This window comes from Misgurnus anguillicaudatus, chromosome 10, assembly GCF_027580225.2.
Source record: "Misgurnus anguillicaudatus chromosome 10, ASM2758022v2, whole genome shotgun sequence".
Taxonomy (NCBI): domain Eukaryota; kingdom Metazoa; phylum Chordata; class Actinopteri; order Cypriniformes; family Cobitidae; genus Misgurnus; species Misgurnus anguillicaudatus.
In genome coordinates this window covers 4,967,026-4,981,683 of record NC_073346.2, presented here as the reverse complement: position 1 = coordinate 4,981,683, position 14,658 = coordinate 4,967,026, and the positions used below count along the sequence as shown (strand labels likewise).

Sequence of the window (14,658 nt, the reverse complement as noted above, 5' to 3'; positions counted from 1 at the left end):
CTTTGTTTCTGGACTGCCGATTGAAATGCTAGAGTTAACGGCACGAGCTGAGCGCTGCTCTTAGTTTGCCGTTTTCGCACCTCTCGCCGTCCCTATGTTGGAGTCACAAGTCGCCTTTGTTTAAAGCCACTGAACACTGGTGATGAAGCCACTGAACACTGGTGATGGGAGAAACGAAACTATTCAAAGCTTCGAATCGATTGAACCAATTGCTTCGGAAATTGATTCAGTTCTTCGAAGCGTTCGAAACACCACACTCGCTGGCGACACCTGCTGGCCAAAATAGTGTTAAAGCAGATCTTTCCAAACATTTTACACTTTGTTTTACAAAATAATAGCAAGATTTGTATTAATACATGTTTAAAACAATTATTTAACCTTATTAAGACATAATTAAAAGTGTATTGTGTGTTTTTCAGTTGTATTTAGGCCAAACAAATCATTAAAACCCTCTCCCCTTTTAATAATGCACATTTTTGTCATTAAATCTGTCTATAAACAAAAAGTAAACAAAATGGTAGTGTTATTAGCCAGAAGGATGCATGTTTTATGAACTTGCGTAATAAAACTGACCCGAGTTTACCTGACCATATTAGACACTGGTCATTTGTGACCAACTCCCCCTAGTGGTGAACCATCGGATTTTCGAAAGGTTTCAAAACAGTTATGACGTAACGAAGCGTCGTTTGCTAAAATCACGTGCAGTTATGACGTAATGAAGCCTCGTTTGCTAAAATCACGTGACTTGGCCAGTTTGAAACAAGCTCCGAGCAAATCGATTCGAAACTAGGGTTTTGAAAAGTTTCGAAGCCTCATAAAGCAGTGGTTCGGAAGCGACCATCGTTACTGAACACCTCGCGACAAACCCGACCATAACGAAAGATTTTCTGCAATTGACCAAAGCTACGCAGCTCTGCTGTGAGCAGAGCACCCAAAAATACAATAAACTCACAACGTCCTCCTCCACGGAAATCTTTAGTAAAAGGCGAAAGATTTATACGTAGTTGAAGGAAAACTTGAGTTATGTCCAACAAACCTCGACCCAGTGTGCTCCCTGTGCCACACCATAATGTTCAAAAAGGGTAATTTCTGGTTCAGGATCCACCCAGACCCTTCCACCTCGGAGGAGCAAAAGAGGTAGAAATACCTTCCTGCGCAAAATAAAGACACAGGCACAGGCTACTAACATGTCACAGTGTGATCTTTTGCTGAGAGGTTTTGGGGAATGAAACTCTGTGCACATTACACAGAGGATGCACCGGCACAGGTTATCTCCAATCTCCATCTCATTAATTTCCATAGCCTCTAGGGGAAAAAAAGGAAAAAGAAAGGGCCCCAACAGAAGAACAAGGTCTAAGACCTTCAGCTTAATAGATCATTTTCACTTCAAAAATTCTTTTTGGGGTTATGATAGCTGGTGTTAGGGCAGGGTGTAGTTTATGGTTAATTTATTTCGGGTAAATAGTAAAAAAGCAAGGGGATGGATTGAGGTTCAGAATGGGGTAGGGTTGTCCTTTTAAAGTACCAATCTAAGAGGTTTACTGATTTTGGGGTAAGGAAGGTAGTTGGCTGGGGCAGTAGAAGGGAATGTTTTTAAAAAAGGAGGTAAAGAAACTTTTTAAATTATAAACAAGCAGACAAAATAAACAAAAAGACGGGGGGAATAAACAGGAAGGCTGTCCTCACAAATGGGGAGCGTGTGTTATATGCTGCGTTCTGGATTGAGGATTCGGCTCGACGACTAAGCCTGGGCGTAAGATCCTCGTTAGTATAGTGGACAGTATCTCCGCCTGTCACGCGGAAGACCGGGGTTCGATTCCCCGACGGGGAGATCTCCTTTTCGTTTGACTTCTCAAACAACTTGCACGAGCCACCTTTACGCATCAAAATCGTCTGAAGAAGTGCGCTGCGTTGCTCTCGTTCTCACGATGGGGTCGAGCAAAAAGCAATGCGTTGGCCGGGAATCGAACCCGGGGCAACTGCTTGGAAGGCAGCTATGCTCACCACTATACCACCAACGCAGGCAGAAAGGTGTTGCTCAACAGGACCTTTGAATGTCCTGAACCAACAGTTGTTTTAGAGCTGCACTGAATTGATCACGGATTCAGTCGATTCCCTTCCTCGCCTCGCCGGTGTCTGTAACTGGATAACCACAGAATCCCAAGAGTACTCTTTCGAAGGGGAGGTTGGTCGGCGTGATGCCAGAGCGAGAGAGAGAAGTCCTCATTAGTATAGTGGACAGTATCTCCGCCTGTCACACGGAAGACCGGGGTTCGATTCCCCGACGGGGAGGTTTGCTTTGTTTCTGGACTGCCGATTGAAATGCAAAACTTAACGGCACGAGCTGAGCGCTGCTCTTAGTTTGCCGTTTTCGCACCTCTCGCCGTCCCTATGTTGGAGTCACAAGTCGCCTTTGTTTAAAGCCACTGAACACTGGTGATGAAGCCACTGAACACTGGTGATGGGAGAAACGAAACTATTCGAAGCTTCGAATCGATTGAACCAATTGCTTCGGAAATTGATTCAGTTCTTCGAAGCGTTCGAAACACCACACTCGCTGGCGACACCTGCTGGCCAAAATAGTGTTAAAGCAGATCTTTCCAAACATTTTACACTTTGTTTTACAAAATAATAGCAAGATTTTTATTAATACATGTTTAAAACAATTATTTAACCTTATTAAGACATAATTAAAAGTGTATTGTGTGTTTTTCAGTTGTATTTAGGCCAAACAAATCATTAAAACCCTCTCCCCTTTTAATAATGCACATTTTTGTCATTAAATCTGTCTATAAACAAAAAGTAAACAAAATGGTAGTGTTATTAGCCAGAAGGATGCATGTTTTATGAACTTGCGTAATAAAACTGACCCGAGTTTACCTGACCATATTAGACACTGGTCATTTGTGACCAACTCCCCCTAGTGGTGAACCATCGGATTTTCGAAAGGTTTCAAAACAGTTATGACGTAACGAAGCGTCGTTTGCTAAAATCACGTGCAGTTATGACGTAATGAAGCCTCGTTTGCTAAAATCACGTGACTTGGCCAGTTTGAAACAAGCTCCGAGCAAATCGATTCGAAACTAGGGTTTTGAAAAGTTTCGAAGCCTCATAAAGCAGTGCTTCGGAAGCGACCATCGTTACTGAACACCTCGCGACAAACCCGACCATAACGAAAGATTTTCTGCAATTGACCAAAGCTACGCAGCTCTGCTGTGAGCAGAGCACCCAAAAATACAATAAACTCACAACGTCCTCCTCCACGGAAATCTTTAGTAAAAGGCGAAAGATTTATACGTAGTTGAAGGAAAACTTGAGTTATGTCCAACAAACCTCGACCCAGTGTGCTCCCTGTGCCACACCATAATGTTCAAAAAGGGTAATTTCTGGTTCAGGATCCACCCAGACCCTTCCACCTCGGAGGAGCAAAAGAGGTAGAAATACCTTCCTGCGCAAAATAAAGACACAGGCACAGGCTACTAACATGTCACAGTGTGATCTTTTGCTGAGAGGTTTTGGGGAATGAAACTCTGTGCACATTACACAGAGGATGCACCGGCACAGGTTATCTCCAATCTCCATCTCATTAATTTCCATAGCCTCTAGGGGAAAAAAAGGAAAAAGAAAGGGCCCCAACAGAAGAACAAGGTCTAAGACCTTCAGCTTAATAGATCATTTTCACTTCAAAAATTCTTTTTGGGGTTATGATAGCTGGTGTTAGGGCAGGGTGTAGTTTATGGTTAATTTATTTCGGGTAAATAGTAAAAAAGCAAGGGGATGGATTGAGGTTCAGAATGGGGTAGGGTTGTCCTTTTAAAGTACCAATCTAAGAGGTTTACTGATTTTGGGGTAAGGAAGGTAGTTGGCTGGGGCAGTAGAAGGGAATGTTTTTAAAAAAGGAGGTAAAGAAACTTTTTAAATTATAAACAAGCAGACAAAATAAACAAAAAGACGGGGGGAATAAACAGGAAGGCTGTCCTCACAAATGGGGAGCGTGTGTTATATGCTGCGTTCTGGATTGAGGATTCGGCTCGACGACTAAGCCTGGGCGTAAGATCCTCGTTAGTATAGTGGACAGTATCTCCGCCTGTCACGCGGAAGACCGGGGTTCGATTCCCCGACGGGGAGATCTCCTTTTCGTTTGACTTCTCAAACAACTTGCACGAGCCACCTTTACGCATCAAAATCGTCTGAAGAAGTGCGCTGCGTTGCTCTCGTTCTCACGATGGGGTCGAGCAAAAAGCAATGCGTTGGCCGGGAATCGAACCCGGGTCAACTGCTTGGAAGGCAGCTATGCTCACCACTATACCACCAACGCAGGCAGAAAGGTGTTGCTCAACAGGACCTTTGAATGTCCTGAACCAACAGTTGTTTTAGAGCTGCACTGAATTGATCACGGATTCAGTCGATTCCCTTCCTCGCCTCGCCGGTGTCTGTAACTGGATAACCACAGAATCCCAAGAGTACTCTTTCGAAGGGGAGGTTGGTCGGCGTGATGCCAGAGCGAGAGAGAGAAGTCCTCGTTAGTATAGTGGACAGTATCTCCGCCTGTCACGCGGAAGACTGGGGTTCGATTCCCCGACGGGGAGGTTTGCTTTGTTTCTGGACTGCCGATTGAAATGCAAGAGTTAACGGCACGAGCTGAGCGCTGCTCTTAGTTTGCCGTTTTCGCACCTCTCGCCGTCCCTATGTTGGAGTCACAAGTCGCCTTTGTTTAAAGCCACTGAACACTGGTGATGAAGCCACTGAACACTGGTGATGGGAGAAACGAAACTATTCAAAGCTTCGAATCGATTGAACCAATTGCTTCGGAAATTGATTCAGTTCTTCGAAGCGTTCGAAACACCACACTCGCTGGCGACACCTGCTGGCCAAAATAGTGTTAAAGCAGATCTTTCCAAACATTTTACACTTTGTTTTACAAAATAATAGCAAGATTTGTATTAATACATGTTTAAAACAATTATTTAACCTTATTAAGACATCATTAAAAGTGTATTGTGTGTTTTTCAGTTGTATTTAGGCCAAACAAATCATTAAAACCCTCTCCCCTTTTAATAATGCACATTTTTGTCATTAAATCTGTCTATAAACAAAAAGTAAACAAAATGGTAGTGTTATTAGCCAGAAGGATGCATGTTTTATGAACTTGCGTAATAAAACTGACCCGAGTTTACCTGACCATATTAGACACTGGTCATTTGTGACCAACTCCCCCTAGTGGTGAACCATCGGATTTTCGAAAGGTTTCAAAACAGTTATGACGTAACGAAGCGTCGTTTGCTAAAATCACGTGCAGTTATGACGTAATGAAGCCTCGTTTGCTAAAATCACGTGACTTGGCCAGTTTGAAACAAGCTCCGAGCAAATCGATTCGAAACTAGGGTTTTGAAAAGTTTCGCAGCCTCATAAAGCAGTGCTTCGGAAGCGACCATCGTTACTGAACACCTCGCGACAAAAATCGTCTGAAGAAGTGCGCTGCGTTGCTCTCGTTCTCACGATGGGGTCGAGCAAAAAGCAATGCGTTGGCCGGGAATCGAACCCGGGTCAACTGCTTGGAAGGCAGCTATGCTCACCACTATACCACCAACGCAGGCAGAAAGGTGTTGCTCAACAGGACCTTTGAATGTCCTGAACCAACAGTTGTTTTAGAGCTGCACTGAATTGATCACGGATTCAGTCGATTCCCTTCCTCGCCTCGCCGGTGTCTGTAACTGGATAACCACAGAATCCCAAGAGTACTCTTTCGAAGGGGAGGTTGGTCGGCGTGATGCCAGAGCGAGAGAGAGAAGTCCTCGTTAGTAAAGTGGACAGTATCTCCGCCTGTCACGCGGAAGACCGGGGTTCGATTCCCCGACGGGGAGGTTTGCTTTGTTTCTGGACTGCCGATTGAAATGCAAGAGTTAACGGCACGAGCTGAGCGCTGCTCTTAGTTTGCCGTTTTCGCACCTCTCGCCGTCCCTATGTTGGAGTCACAAGTCGCCTTTGTTTAAAGCCACTGAACACTGGTGATGAAGCCACTGAACACTGGTGATGGGAGAAACGAAACTATTCGAAGCTTCGAATCGATTGAACCAATTGCTTCGGAAATTGATTCAGTTCTTCGAAGCGTTCGAAACACCACACTCGCTGGCGACACCTGCTGGCCAAAATAGTGTTAAAGCAGATCTTTCCAAACATTTTACACTTTGTTTTACAAAATAATAGCAAGATTTGTATTAATACATGTTTAAAACAATTATTTAACCTTATTAAGACATAATTAAAAGTGTATTGTGTGTTTTTCAGTTGTATTTAGGCCAAACAAATCATTAAAACCCTCTCCCCTTTTAATAATGCACATTTTTGTCATTAAATCTGTCTATAAACAAAAAGTAAACAAAATGGTAGTGTTATTAGCCAGAAGGATGCATGTTTTATGAACTTGCGTAATAAAACTGACCCGAGTTTACCTGACCATATTAGACACTGGTCATTTGTGACCAACTCCCCCTAGTGGTGAACCATCGGATTTTCGAAAGGTTTCAAAACAGTTATGACGTAACGAAGCGTCGTTTGCTAAAATCACGTGCAGTTATGACGTAATGAAGCCTCGTTTGCTAAAATCACGTGACTTGGCCAGTTTGAAACAAGCTCCGAGCAAATCGATTTGAAACTAGGGTTTTGAAAAGTTTCGAAGCCTCATAAAGCAGTGCTTCGGAAGCGACCATCGTTACTGAACACCTTGCGACAAACCCGACCATAACGAAAGATTTTCTGCAATTGACCAAAGCTACGCAGCTCTGCTGTGAGCAGAGCACCCAAAAATACAATAAACTCACAACGTCCTCCTCCACGGAAATCTTTAGTAAAAGGCGAAAGATTTATACGTAGTTGAAGGAAAACTTGAGTTATGTCCAACAAACCTCGACCCAGTGTGCTCCCTGTGCCACACCATAATGTTCAAAAAGGGTAATTTCTGGTTCAGGATCCACCCAGACCCTTCCACCTCGGAGGAGCAAAAGAGGTAGAAATACCTTCCTGCGCAAAATAAAGACACAGGCACAGGCTACTAACATGTCACAGTGTGATCTTTTGCTGAGAGGTTTTGGGGAATGAAACTCTGTGCACATTACACAGAGGATGCACCGGCACAGGTTATCTCCAATCTCCATCTCATTAATTTCCATAGCCTCTAGGGGAAAAAAAGGAAAAAGAAAGGGCCCCAACAGAAGAACAAGGTCTAAGACCTTCAGCTTAATAGATCATTTTCACTTCAAAAATTCTTTTTGGGGTTATGATAGCTGGTGTTAGGGCAGGGTGTAGTTTATGGTTAATTTATTTCGGGTAAATAGTAAAAAAGCAAGGGGATGGATTGAGGTTCAGAATGGGGTAGGGTTGTCCTTTTAAAGTACCAATCTAAGAGGTTTACTGATTTTGGGGTAAGGAAGGTAGTTGGCTGGGGCAGTAGAAGGGAATGTTTTTAAAAAAGGAGGTAAAGAAACTTTTTAAATTATAAACAAGCAGACAAAATAAACAAAAAGACGGGGGGAATAAACAGGAAGGCTGTCCTCACAAATGGGGAGCGTGTGTTATATGCTGCGTTCTGGATTGAGGATTCGGCTCGACGACTAAGCCTGGGCGTAAGATCCTCGTTAGTATAGTGGACAGTATCTCCGCCTGTCACGCGGAAGACCGGGGTTCGATTCCCCGACGGGGAGATCTCCTTTTCGTTTGACTTCTCAAACAACTTGCACGAGCCACCTTTACGCATCAAAATCGTCTGAAGAAGTGCGCTGCGTTGCTCTCGTTCTCACGATGGGGTCGAGCAAAAAGCAATGCGTTGGCCGGGAATCGAACCCGGGTCAACTGCTTGGAAGGCAGCTATGCTCACCACTATACCACCAACGCAGGCAGAAAGGTGTTGCTCAACAGGACCTTTGAATGTCCTGAACCAACAGTTGTTTTAGAGCTGCACTGAATTGATCACGGATTCAGTCGATTCCCTTCCTCGCCTCGCCGGTGTCTGTAACTGGATAACCACAGAATCCCAAGAGTACTCTTTCGAAGGGGAGGTTGGTCGGCGTGATGCCAGAGCGAGAGAGAGAAGTCCTCGTTAGTATAGTGGACAGTATCTCCGCCTGTCACGCGGAAGACTGGGGTTCGATTCCCCGACGGGGAGGTTTGCTTTGTTTCTGGACTGCCGATTGAAATGCAAGAGTTAACGGCACGAGCTGAGCGCTGCTCTTAGTTTGCCGTTTTCGCACCTCTCGCCGTCCCTATGTTGGAGTCACAAGTCGCCTTTGTTTAAAGCCACTGAACACTGGTGATGAAGCCACTGAACACTGGTGATGGGAGAAACGAAACTATTCAAAGCTTCGAATCGATTGAACCAATTGCTTCGGAAATTGATTCAGTTCTTCGAAGCGTTCGAAACACCACACTCGCTGGCGACACCTGCTGGCCAAAATAGTGTTAAAGCAGATCTTTCCAAACATTTTACACTTTGTTTTACAAAATAATAGCAAGATTTGTATTAATACATGTTTAAAACAATTATTTAACCTTATTAAGACATCATTAAAAGTGTATTGTGTGTTTTTCAGTTGTATTTAGGCCAAACAAATCATTAAAACCCTCTCCCCTTTTAATAATGCACATTTTTGTCATTAAATCTGTCTATAAACAAAAAGTAAACAAAATGGTAGTGTTATTAGCCAGAAGGATGCATGTTTTATGAACTTGCGTAATAAAACTGACCCGAGTTTACCTGACCATATTAGACACTGGTCATTTGTGACCAACTCCCCCTAGTGGTGAACCATCGGATTTTCGAAAGGTTTCAAAACAGTTATGACGTAACGAAGCGTCGTTTGCTAAAATCACGTGCAGTTATGACGTAATGAAGCCTCGTTTGCTAAAATCACGTGACTTGGCCAGTTTGAAACAAGCTCCGAGCAAATCGATTCGAAACTAGGGTTTTGAAAAGTTTCGCAGCCTCATAAAGCAGTGCTTCGGAAGCGACCATCGTTACTGAACACCTCGCGACAAAAATCGTCTGAAGAAGTGCGCTGCGTTGCTCTCGTTCTCACGATGGGGTCGAGCAAAAAGCAATGCGTTGGCCGGGAATCAAACCCGGGTCAACTGCTTGGAAGGCAGCTATGCTCACCACTATACCACCAACGCAGGCAGAAAGGTGTTGCTCAACAGGACCTTTGAATGTCCTGAACCAACAGTTGTTTTAGAGCTGCACTGAATTGATCACGGAATCAGTCGATTCCCTTCCTCGCCTCGCCGGTGTCTGTAACTGGATAACCACAGAATCCCAAGAGTACTCTTTCGAAGGGGAGGTTGGTCGGCGTGATGCCAGAGCGAGAGAGAGAAGTCCTCGTTAGTAAAGTGGACAGTATCTCCGCCTGTCACGCGGAAGACCGGGGTTCGATTCCCCGACGGGGAGGTTTGCTTTGTTTCTGGACTGCCGATTGAAATGCAAGAGTTAACGGCACGAGCTGAGCGCTGCTCTTAGTTTGCCGTTTTCGCACCTCTCGCCGTCCCTATGTTGGAGTCACAAGTCGCCTTTGTTTAAAGCCACTGAACACTGGTGATGAAGCCACTGAACACTGGTGATGGGAGAAACGAAACTATTCGAAGCTTCGAATCGATTGAACCAATTGCTTCGGAAATTGATTCAGTTCTTCGAAGCGTTCGAAACACCACACTCGCTGGCGACACCTGCTGGCCAAAATAGTGTTAAAGCAGATCTTTCCAAACATTTTACACTTTGTTTTACAAAATAATAGCAAGATTTGTATTAATACATGTTTAAAACAATTATTTAACCTTATTAAGACATAATTAAAAGTGTATTGTGTGTTTTTCAGTTGTATTTAGGCCAAACAAATCATTAAAACCCTCTCCCCTTTTAATAATGCACATTTTTGTCATTAAATCTGTCTATAAACAAAAAGTAAACAAAATGGTAGTGTTATTAGCCAGAAGGATGCATGTTTTATGAACTTGCGTAATAAAACTGACCCGAGTTTACCTGACCATATTAGACACTGGTCATTTGTGACCAACTCCCCCTAGTGGTGAACCATCGGATTTTCGAAAGGTTTCAAAACAGTTATGACGTAACGAAGCGTCGTTTGCTAAAATCACGTGCAGTTATGACGTAATGAAGCCTCGTTTGCTAAAATCACGTGACTTGGCCAGTTTGAAACAAGCTCCGAGCAAATCGATTTGAAACTAGGGTTTTGAAAAGTTTCGAAGCCTCATAAAGCAGTGCTTCGGAAGCGACCATCGTTACTGAACACCTTGCGACAAACCCGACCATAACGAAAGATTTTCTGCAATTGACCAAAGCTACGCAGCTCTGCTGTGAGCAGAGCACCCAAAAATACAATAAACTCACAACGTCCTCCTCCACGGAAATCTTTAGTAAAAGGCGAAAGATTTATACGTAGTTGAAGGAAAACTTGAGTTATGTCCAACAAACCTCGACCCAGTGTGCTCCCTGTGCCACACCATAATGTTCAAAAAGGGTAATTTCTGGTTCAGGATCCACCCAGACCCTTCCACCTCGGAGGAGCAAAAGAGGTAGAAATACCTTCCTGCGCAAAATAAAGACACAGGCACAGGCTACTAACATGTCACAGTGTGATCTTTTGCTGAGAGGTTTTGGGGAATGAAACTCTGTGCACATTACACAGAGGATGCACCGGCACAGGTTATCTCCAATCTCCATCTCATTAATTTCCATAGCCTCTAGGGGAAAAAAAGGAAAAAGAAAGGGCCCCAACAGAAGAACAAGGTCTAAGACCTTCAGCTTAATAGATCATTTTCACTTCAAAAATTCTTTTTGGGGTTATGATAGCTGGTGTTAGGGCAGGGTGTAGTTTATGGTTAATTTATTTCGGGTAAATAGTAAAAAAGCAAGGGGATGGATTGAGGTTCAGAATGGGGTAGGGTTGTCCTTTTAAAGTACCAATCTAAGAGGTTTACTGATTTTGGGGTAAGGAAGGTAGTTGGCTGGGGCAGTAGAAGGGAATGTTTTTAAAAAAGGAGGTAAAGAAACTTTTTAAATTATAAACAAGCAGACAAAATAAACAAAAAGACGGGGGGAATAAACAGGAAGGCTGTCCTCACAAATGGGGAGCGTGTGTTATATGCTGCGTTCTGGATTGAGGATTCGGCTCGACGACTAAGCCTGGGCGTAAGATCCTCGTTAGTATAGTGGACAGTATCTCCGCCTGTCACGCGGAAGACCGGGGTTCGATTCCCCGACGGGGAGATCTCCTTTTCGTTTGACTTCTCAAACAACTTGCACGAGCCACCTTTACGCATCAAAATCGTCTGAAGAAGTGCGCTGCGTTGCTCTCGTTCTCACGATGGGGTCGAGCAAAAAGCAATGCGTTGGCCGGGAATCGAACCCGGGTCAACTGCTTGGAAGGCAGCTATGCTCACCACTATACCACCAACGCAGGCAGAAAGGTGTTGCTCAACAGGACCTTTGAATGTCCTGAACCAACAGTTGTTTTAGAGCTGCACTGAATTGATCACGGATTCAGTCGATTCCCTTCCTCGCCTCGCCGGTGTCTGTAACTGGATAACCACAGAATCCCAAGAGTACTCTTTCGAAGGGGAGGTTGGTCGGCGTGATGCCAGAGCGAGAGAGAGAAGTCCTCGTTAGTATAGTGGACAGTATCTCCGCCTGTCACGCGGAAGACCGGGGTTCGATTCCCCGACGGGGAGGTTTGCTTTGTTTCTGGACTGCCGATTGAAATGCAAGAGTTAACGGCACGAGCTGAGCGCTGCTCTTAGTTTGCCGTTTTCGCACCTCTCGCCGTCCCTATGTTGGAGTCACAAGTCGCCTTTGTTTAAAGCCACTGAACACTGGTGATGAAGCCACTGAACACTGGTGATGGGAGAAACGAAACTATTCAAAGCTTCGAATCGATTGAACCAATTGCTTCGGAAATTGATTCAGTTCTTCGAAGCGTTCGAAACACCACACTCGCTGGCGACACCTGCTGGCCAAAATAGTGTTAAAGCAGATCTTTCCAAACATTTTACACTTTGTTTTACAAAATAATAGCAAGATTTGTATTAATACATGTTTAAAACAATTATTTAACCTTATTAAGACATAATTAAAAGTGTATTGTGTGTTTTTCAGTTGTATTTAGGCCAAACAAATCATTAAAACCCTCTCCCCTTTTAATAATGCACATTTTTGTCATTAAATCTGTCTATAAACAAAAAGTAAACAAAATGGTAGTGTTATTAGCCAGAAGGATGCATGTTTTATGAACTTGCGTGATAAAACTGACCCGAGTTTACCTGACCATATTAGACACTGGTCATTTGTGACCAACTCCCCCTAGTGGTGAACCATCGGATTTTCGAAAGGTTTCAAAACAGTTATGACGTAACGAAGCGTCGTTTGCTAAAATCACGTGCAGTTATGACGTAATGAAGCCTCGTTTGCTAAAATCACGTGACTTGGCCAGTTTGAAACAAGCTCCGAGCAAATCGATTCGAAACTAGGGTTTTGAAAAGTTTCGAAGCCTCATAAAGCAGTGCTTCGGAAGCGACCATCGTTACTGAACACCTCGCGACAAAAATCGTCTGAAGAAGTGCGCTGCGTTGCTCTCGTTCTCACGATGGGGTCGAGCAAAAAGCAATGCGTTGGCCGGGAATCGAACCCGGGTCAACTGCTTGGAAGGCAGCTATGCTCACCACTATACCACCAACGCAGGCAGAAAGGTGTTGCTCAACAGGACCTTTGAATGTCCTGAACCAACAGTTGTTTTAGAGCTGCACTGAATTGATCACGGATTCAGTCGATTCCCTTCCTCGCCTCGCCGGTGTCTGTAACTGGATAACCACAGAATCCCAAGAGTACTCTTTCGAAGGGGAGGTTGGTCGGCGTGATGCCAGAGCGAGAGAGAGAAGTCCTCGTTAGTAAAGTGGACAGTATCTCCGCCTGTCACGCGGAAGACCGGGGTTCGATTCCCCGACGGGGAGGTTTGCTTTGTTTCTGGACTGCCGATTGAAATGCAAGAGTTAACGGCACGAGCTGAGCGCTGCTCTTAGTTTGCCGTTTTCGCACCTCTCGCCGTCCCTATGTTGGAGTCACAAGTCGCCTTTGTTTAAAGCCACTGAACACTGGTGATGAAGCCACTGAACACTGGTGATGGGAGAAACGAAACTATTCGAAGCTTCGAATCGATTGAACCAATTGCTTCGGAAATTGATTCAGTTCTTCGAAGCGTTCGAAACACCACACTCGCTGGCGACACCTGCTGGCCAAAATAGTGTTAAAGCAGATCTTTCCAAACATTTTACACTTTGTTTTACAAAATAATAGCAAGATTTGTATTAATACATGTTTAAAACAATTATTTAACCTTATTAAGACATAATTAAAAGTGTATTGTGTGTTTTTCAGTTGTATTTAGGCCAAACAAATCATTAAAACCCTCTCCCCTTTTAATAATGCACATTTTTGTCATTAAATCTGTCTATAAACAAAAAGTAAACAAAATGGTAGTGTTATTAGCCAGAAGGATGCATGTTTTATGAACTTGCGTAATAAAACTGACCCGAGTTTACCTGACCATATTAGACACTGGTCATTTGTGACCAACTCCCCCTAGTGGTGAACCATCGGATTTTCGAAAGGTTTCAAAACAGTTATGATGTAACGAAGCGTCGTTTGCTAAAATCACGTGCAGTTATGACGTAATGAAGCCTCGTTTGCTAAAATCACGTGACTTGGCCAGTTTGAAACAAGCTCCGAGCAAATCGATTCGAAACTAGGGTTTTGAAAAGTTTCGAAGCCTCATAAAGCAGTGCTTCGGAAGCGACCATCGTTACTGAACACCTCGCGACAAACCCGACCATAACGAAAGATTTTCTGCAATTGACCAAAGCTACGCAGCTCTGCTGTGAGCAGAGCACCCAAAAATACAATAAACTCACAACGTCCTCCTCCACGGAAATCTTTAGTAAAAGGCGAAAGATTTATACGTAGTTGAAGGAAAACTTGAGTTATGTCCAACAAACCTCGACCCAGTGTGCTCCCTGTGCCACACCATAATGTTCAAAAAGGGTAATTTCTGGTTCAGGATCCACCCAGACCCTTCCACCTCGGAGGAGCAAAAGAGGTAGAAATACCTTCCTGCGCAAAATAAAGACACAGGCACAGGCTACTAACATGTCACAGTGTGATCTTTTGCTGAGAGGTTTTGGGGAATGAAACTCTGTGCACATTACACAGAGGATGCACCGGCACAGGTTATCTCCAATCTCCATCTCATTAATTTCCATAGCCTCTAGGGGAAAAAAAGGAAAAAGAAAGGGCCCCAACAGAAGAACAAGGTCTAAGACCTTCAGCTTAATAGATCATTTTCACTTCAAAAATTCTTTTTGGGGTTATGATAGCTGGTGTTAGGGCAGGGTGTAGTTTATGGTTAATTTATTTCGGGTAAATAGTAAAAAAGCAAGGGGATGGATTGAGGTTCAGAATGGGGTAGGGTTGTCCTTTTAAAGTACCAATCTAAGAGGTTTACTGATTTTGGGGTAAGGAAGGTAGTTGGCTGGGGCAGTAGAAGGGAATGTTTTTAAAAAAGGAGGTAAAGAAACTTTTTAAATTATAAACAAGCAGACAAAATA

General features: G+C 43.8%; 17 non-coding genes across 17 annotated transcripts; 5 read left to right on the top strand and 12 right to left on the bottom strand.

Annotated features, from left to right (window-relative positions):
• Positions 1-909: 909 nt before the first annotated feature.
• On the bottom strand, positions 910-1,024 carry LOC141367489 (U5 spliceosomal RNA). Its single transcript, XR_012371841.1, has one exon. It is a non-coding gene; the product is annotated as a U5 spliceosomal RNA (small nuclear RNA).
• A 735-nt stretch (positions 1,025-1,759) lies between these two features.
• trnad-guc (transfer RNA aspartic acid (anticodon GUC)) lies at positions 1,760-1,831 on the top strand. The gene has a single exon. It is a non-coding gene; the product is annotated as a tRNA-Asp (tRNA).
• A 118-nt stretch (positions 1,832-1,949) lies between these two features.
• Positions 1,950-2,021, bottom strand: trnag-ucc (transfer RNA glycine (anticodon UCC)). The gene has a single exon. It is a non-coding gene; the product is annotated as a tRNA-Gly (tRNA).
• Positions 2,022-3,206: 1,185 nt separating this feature from the next.
• LOC141367488 (U5 spliceosomal RNA) lies at positions 3,207-3,321 on the bottom strand. Its single transcript, XR_012371840.1, has one exon. It is a non-coding gene; the product is annotated as a U5 spliceosomal RNA (small nuclear RNA).
• A 735-nt stretch (positions 3,322-4,056) lies between these two features.
• On the top strand, positions 4,057-4,128 carry trnad-guc (transfer RNA aspartic acid (anticodon GUC)). Its single transcript has one exon. It is a non-coding gene; the product is annotated as a tRNA-Asp (tRNA).
• A 118-nt stretch (positions 4,129-4,246) lies between these two features.
• trnag-ucc (transfer RNA glycine (anticodon UCC)) lies at positions 4,247-4,318 on the bottom strand. The gene has a single exon. It is a non-coding gene; the product is annotated as a tRNA-Gly (tRNA).
• A 1,203-nt stretch (positions 4,319-5,521) lies between these two features.
• On the bottom strand, positions 5,522-5,593 carry trnag-ucc (transfer RNA glycine (anticodon UCC)). Its single transcript has one exon. It is a non-coding gene; the product is annotated as a tRNA-Gly (tRNA).
• A 1,185-nt stretch (positions 5,594-6,778) lies between these two features.
• Positions 6,779-6,893, bottom strand: LOC141367487 (U5 spliceosomal RNA). Its single transcript, XR_012371839.1, has one exon. It is a non-coding gene; the product is annotated as a U5 spliceosomal RNA (small nuclear RNA).
• A 735-nt stretch (positions 6,894-7,628) lies between these two features.
• Positions 7,629-7,700, top strand: trnad-guc (transfer RNA aspartic acid (anticodon GUC)). Its single transcript has one exon. It is a non-coding gene; the product is annotated as a tRNA-Asp (tRNA).
• A 118-nt stretch (positions 7,701-7,818) lies between these two features.
• On the bottom strand, positions 7,819-7,890 carry trnag-ucc (transfer RNA glycine (anticodon UCC)). The gene has a single exon. It is a non-coding gene; the product is annotated as a tRNA-Gly (tRNA).
• Positions 7,891-9,093: 1,203 nt separating this feature from the next.
• trnag-ucc (transfer RNA glycine (anticodon UCC)) lies at positions 9,094-9,165 on the bottom strand. Its single transcript has one exon. It is a non-coding gene; the product is annotated as a tRNA-Gly (tRNA).
• Positions 9,166-10,350: 1,185 nt separating this feature from the next.
• Positions 10,351-10,465, bottom strand: LOC141367486 (U5 spliceosomal RNA). The gene has a single exon (XR_012371838.1). It is a non-coding gene; the product is annotated as a U5 spliceosomal RNA (small nuclear RNA).
• A 735-nt stretch (positions 10,466-11,200) lies between these two features.
• On the top strand, positions 11,201-11,272 carry trnad-guc (transfer RNA aspartic acid (anticodon GUC)). Its single transcript has one exon. It is a non-coding gene; the product is annotated as a tRNA-Asp (tRNA).
• A 118-nt stretch (positions 11,273-11,390) lies between these two features.
• Positions 11,391-11,462, bottom strand: trnag-ucc (transfer RNA glycine (anticodon UCC)). The gene has a single exon. It is a non-coding gene; the product is annotated as a tRNA-Gly (tRNA).
• A 199-nt stretch (positions 11,463-11,661) lies between these two features.
• trnad-guc (transfer RNA aspartic acid (anticodon GUC)) lies at positions 11,662-11,733 on the top strand. Its single transcript has one exon. It is a non-coding gene; the product is annotated as a tRNA-Asp (tRNA).
• A 932-nt stretch (positions 11,734-12,665) lies between these two features.
• On the bottom strand, positions 12,666-12,737 carry trnag-ucc (transfer RNA glycine (anticodon UCC)). The gene has a single exon. It is a non-coding gene; the product is annotated as a tRNA-Gly (tRNA).
• A 1,185-nt stretch (positions 12,738-13,922) lies between these two features.
• Positions 13,923-14,037, bottom strand: LOC141367485 (U5 spliceosomal RNA). Its single transcript, XR_012371837.1, has one exon. It is a non-coding gene; the product is annotated as a U5 spliceosomal RNA (small nuclear RNA).
• Positions 14,038-14,658: the final 621 nt, after the last annotated feature.